Raw genomic sequence first — 6,000 nt, forward strand, 5'->3', positions numbered from 1 at the left:
CCCCAATGTGAGGACGCTGGATTTGTGTTGGACTTGCTGTTACCCCAGGAGGGGTGGAACTAAAACATGACCTGGCTGACTTGCAAGAAGAGGCAGACCACTGCAGCGGCCATTGCCTAGGGCACTAGAGAGGAAAGAACTGCTACGCTACACCCAGCCGTGAGATGGGGGACGCTAGTGGTGAGGCCACTCCTCTACAGTATGTGATTGCCGCTGAAAGGTAGGCTGTCTGCCCTGGGTACCAAGGGCTTCTGCTAAGCACCAAAGTGATGCAGATTAGGCTCCTTTCTGCCCCACCCCCTAACACTGCCCTTGCCAGCATGCCCCAAGTCTCTTCTGAACAGACTCCCTCCAGGGAAGGGGCATTCAGTCTCCTGGACCCACTTAATTCTTGGCCGCTCCTAGTGGCTAGGAACCAGGCGCCAGTTGCAGTGGGGCATTGAATGAGGTGGGTGTCTGTGCACTAGCGACTGGACTGGAAATGCAGGACTCCGGTTACAATGTTACTATCCCTTCTAGTAAAAAATGTGACCTATCCTAGAAGTTGAGGTAACGAACACTTGTTAGCTCATTGGCTGAGGGGGATGGGCTCAATGTTCCCCTACTGTATATCTTCTCTGGCATGCTGTCCAGTCTCCTTTCAAAACTCTTATGGGATGCAGCTCCCACCACTTCTCTCCAGAGACAATTCCACAGAGTAAAGTGGTTTGTTTGTTTTTTTCCTTGTATCCAACTGAAAAGTTCCTTTTCTTAAGTCCACCCCACTACTCCTAATGATACCTGCTTTTTACCTCCCTAAACAATTCTCTCTCTGGGTATTTAAGCCTTTCAGATATTTGCAGACTGGCATGCTTCACACTCAGCTGTCATGCAGCCAAGCTACATAAGAATGGCCATACTGGGTCAGACCAATGGTTCATCTAGCCCAGTATCCTGCCTTCCGACAGTGGCTGGTGCCAGGTGTTTCAGAGGGAATGAACAGAACAGGGCAATTTATCAATTGATCCAACCGCATTTGGTCCACTCCCAGCTTCTGACAGGTTTAGGGACACCCAGAGCATGGGATTGCATTCCTGGCTAATAGCAATTGGTGGATCTATCCTCCATTGAGGATACTCTCATACTGACCCCCATAAATCTGATCTTTCTGCACCTTACTCATTTTTGTTGCTCTTCTCTGAATTCTTTCTAACTTGTCTCTGTTTCTGGCAACGTATCTGGAGCTGAATGTAACATTCCAGGCACAGTCTCACCAGAGCTCTTAAATGCTTCAATTACGCAAATAAAAACAAAATGGATAGAGAAGAGCTATCCCTGCCCAGGTCCATGACATGATCTCTGGGCACATGTAGTCCAGACTCACATCTGCTCACTTTCCCTGCTGTATCCCATTGCAACGTCAATTACAGGGAATCGACTTTCCGATGACTCTAAACTGACCTATCCCGGCACCGCTAATTCAAACACCTCCCTACCACCTCACCGCAAACACCACCTACAACTCCTACTGCTGCTATCCAAAACCTCCTTTTAAAAGGTGGCAACAGGCACTGGAGAATCATTTGGTGCTTAGTGTGAAAGGGGAAAATGCTGCAGCCAATGCATGAAACAAGATAGTTTTCCGCTAGACTCAAGCTTCTGATTTACATTCGACCACAAACATTCCAGCAGGCTCACCACAGCTTAAGGAATGCACAAATTCTACCAAAACATCAACTGATTGGTGATATTGCCAGAGCACTGCAGAGCACAATATGTGCAAAATAATAAAAATATTCTAACAGTTTCCAAATTAAAATTCACTGAAGTGAGATTCCAGTTTAATAATTACACTAGAATAAGGGGACTGGCTATTCAAAGAGCCAAATACTCAGGTTTATGAAGAAACAAACATTTGTACACAGGTCTTTCCTCAGAACAGCTGCAGCTATGAAAGCAGTAAGACTAGAAGAATGGTACTTCTACATCTCAGCCATTCCACAAAGATTAAGGCTTTTCGCTGCCTTTATTTACAGATAATGCATGGTGAGGGAGGGGACAGAGGTGGAAAATTACTGTTCCACATCTGCTTATAAATTACATTATTGGTAAAAAGAGTGTAAAACAGGGAGGGAGAGCACATCTGTTTGTTGGTGTATAGATTTAGCTGAGAGAAGTGTCTGTGTTTCAGAAAGAGAGAGGGTGTGGGGGCTGAGTAAACAAAGTTGGAAGTGGTGATATGAGTGTCAAAATTAGTTTTCCCAAACAGGTAGGAAAACAGTCAGTTGTTTCTTAAACAATAAATGAGAGAGAGAAACCAACACTCCTTTAGAGTTAAAATGCTTTGTGCAACAGTTTACGTTACTATTCCAGTGGGCACCTACCACTGTTAGACATTTTTGACGAGAGAGAAACATGCATTTGAAGAAGGCAGGATTTTTAGGTGTTCAGTTAAATTGGACTAGTGAACACCCACATCCCCATCATATCTCTCAACCTCTAAAATGTCTGCTGCTTAGTTCTTTACACTTCTTGGACTGTAGGGGCTTTTAAAAAAAATTTTTTTTTTTTTAAAGAGCATTGAAATGAAATTTCAGTTCCAGTACAGATTGTATTTCTTTAGTGCATCTGGACAATGCATAATAACTGCTCTGCCAGGTGCTACAGTGCCCTCTTCATAGAATACACAGTGATTCATTGTTTGGGTGCATCTCCTTAAGAAAGGGGAGACCCAACTCTCTGATAACCATTCATGGTTGGTTACTCCAAGCAGCTGGAGACAGAGTAAATTGCCACACCATTTCTGCTGTGGCAAGTCAGTAGGACTACCCATGTCAGTAAAAGCTCACCAGCTGAGGGCCGCACAGGCCAGCCCACAATATTTAAAACAAAAGTACAAACAACTTAAAGAAAAGTCAAGTGTGTGGTGTTTTTTTTTTTTTTAATTCTTTACTTGGGTTTTAACTATTTCTAGACTTTGAAAACACAATTCTGTACTGGTCCTAGCAAGCTTCATGTAAATCTGAAAAGTAACTGGGCTAACCAGCCACTTAATTTATTTCCATCTGAGCTTTATTGCTGTGTCTCATTAGCAAGGAGTAAGTGCTATAAATTACTTCCCTTCCATGACACTAATTGGTTGATATCAGAAATGTTGGCACCTACACATTTGCAGTGAATAGCTTGGAAGTAGGTAAATCTGAAACCTCTTTTTAGCTGGCTTTGTTGGTCGGCATGAGGCATGCTGTCCAGTCTGTACAAGATCAGCTACAATATGCTGTTCTTTTTGCTTTATGCTGCCTGCTCCTTTAACTGCAGCGTCCTCTCTTTCAAACCTGGGCCTCATGTACAGTCTGCCCTGCAGGCAGAAGGAAGGCTGCAGTCTAGCTAAGCTGACTGCTTTGCATTTTAAAAAGAGAAATTAACTCATTGCTAAGCAGCCAGCTTCTTCTTTAATATCCCAAAGAAACCAGCACACTGTGCCCATAAGCCCTTAGCTTCTGCAGTGCAAGGAATTCTAGTTACAATAACGAAGAAACTGAGGGTTTGGGGAGGGGAGGGTTTGTTAAACAAAGCTGTGCTATAAGCAATGCAAACAAGGCCACTGTCTGGCTCTAATGTAGACAAATGCAGACTGAACTCCCCTAGCCAAAGTGGCACCACAAGAAATCACAGCTGGCTAAATCGAGCCGATAAAGGAGGCCTCACTCACTGCTGGAAGAAAGCTGAATTGCAGGGAATGTGCAGCCCGCACAGAAGTGAATTACACTGTCACATCTGCACTCTTGTGCTCTCTGTGCACTTAATTTGGGTCTGTGGCTTCTCTTTACCCTAAGCTTCAGGAGACACCTGACTGCTTCTAACAGAAGAAGACCCTCCCTGGGGCAGACTGTCCAGGCTGGGATTTGCACAAGCGGGGAGGGAGGCAGGCAGCAGGCTAGAGATTTAACCCCTACAGTAGTGACTAGCAAGCCTTATTCCAGTAGGTGTACAACCAGCATTCCTGCTGCAGTAACTTCCCTTAGGAACCAGCTCACATTGCACCCTGAAGGCCCATGCCTGTCTTTGCAGTCAGCCAGTTCTCTTTCTTTCTCTCTCTCTCTCCTGCATTACAGCGCCAGCAGATTCCCAGGGCCATGTTTGCACAGCCCTGGGTTGGGCACAGTGCAGAGATGCACACACCAAGGGAAGCCTTAGGGGCTGCTCTGTCTCAGGGAGCTCCTGGGTGCACATATTCCTTTCTGGAGTGCAACACAAACCCTTCCATGCAGCTTTTGTACAGGGGAGGCAGAGTCATGGCCCCATCTCCTCTTCACCCCCTTTAGGGCACTGGGCACCCTCAGGGTGACACTTCCCATGTCCGTGCATTGGAACGTCTCTTAGAGAGCTACTCTGTTTCCCATTTACCATTCAGTCACTGCAGTCTCTCTCTGCCATATATCCTGAATCCATCTATCATAACTGGTATGGGCTCTGAGTATTAATCCTTTTCCACCAGAAGTGGGGACTTCCCAGCATGCATCCCATCTGATGGGAAGCAATGGGTCAGTGGCCAGGGCAAGTAGACCTGTACTAAAATAATGTTTTTCAGTTCAGAAAATTCTACCCCAAGTTGCATGTTAGAACAAACCCTAAAACCAACTCAAAATTCAGCCAAACCCCCTGACTTCCTCCTGGTTTTGCACTGAAACAAGGAACCAGTGAGATCAGCCTGGTGTTAACACAAGCCCATAAGTTGATACCAGGTTTGCTAGAAACCTTTTGAGGAACCTGGTCTGAGTTTGTAATGAAAGCTGAAACCACAATGACTTGAGCTTGGCTAGAACATTAGAGCTCTCACCATGAGTTAATCATGCATTACATTTTTCTTTCATCACTTAACACTTTGCATTGTGAAGAATACAATTAACTACCTGGTTCAAATAATAACGATAACTGGCACTGTGAATTATTACAGTAATAACACTGGGTTCAAGAATAAAAAGGTGACTTGCACCAACAAACATACTTGTCTGAAAGTCCTGCCTGACAAATGCTCATAGAATGATGTTTCCTTAAAAGAGGGGATTTTTTTTTTCCAAACTAGTTACACAGATGTAATAGCTGCAATGTTCTTGTCTGTCCTATACATGTTCCACCCATAAGGGGGGCGGGGGGGAGAAAGCCTTAATTACACGTTTGCATGAATGGTTTTGCTAAGACTCTGGAAGTTAGCCAAAAGGAAAATATATATTAGTAAACACTTTTACAATCTGGCTGATCCATTTTATCCAAAGGGACCAGAAAAGCTCTTGAAAAGCCATCAGTGTCACAGGTATAACTACTTCTGACCAGCAATGTGTTTTCTTTTAATAAAATGTCTATGGAGCCTGCTGTTCCATGGACATTTGGATCCTATATTTTACATTCCCTAACTTCCTACTAGTAACCCTTGCTTGTAGTAATTCCTCTGCTGCATTCTGATTTTTGCCTTGTTACTTGAAAAGTCCATACTTTGCACACTGGTTTCTACTCAGCTTACAGGTTTACATACATGCTTTACAAGAGTATTGTTCCTCTAGAAAGACAGGAGGGCAATGTTGCGTGGCCCAATTATTGGGAATAACTCCTGGCTGGCTTCACAGACTTACTGTCTACCAACTAATGCTGCTTTGCATGGCTATAAATAGTTATTTAGATAAAAGGCATCAAGAACAAAAAGCACCAGCAGGCTAGCTCAGTACTTCCAGCTGCAACTGACAAGTTAGTTTGGAAGGCATAAGAGGAAACCCTTTGGCAAGCATTTTGATAAGCATCTAGCCTGGCTTATTTTCCATAATCCAGTCTCTAGGTAGGTTCAAGACTCTAGATACAGAGAGTAGTAATCACTGAGATGCTAAAAATTCTCACATATCCGTTCTACACCTGTGATTGGTGAAAAGCCTTGATGAATTTGCACAAACTGTGGGAATTTGTGGGATCAGCAAAGCGCCTCTGCAGCTTTAAAGAAACCCTATGACATCCCACAAGGCTAGGGTGACC

Source organism: Emys orbicularis, chromosome 18, assembly GCF_028017835.1.
Source record: "Emys orbicularis isolate rEmyOrb1 chromosome 18, rEmyOrb1.hap1, whole genome shotgun sequence".
Taxonomy (NCBI): domain Eukaryota; kingdom Metazoa; phylum Chordata; order Testudines; family Emydidae; genus Emys; species Emys orbicularis.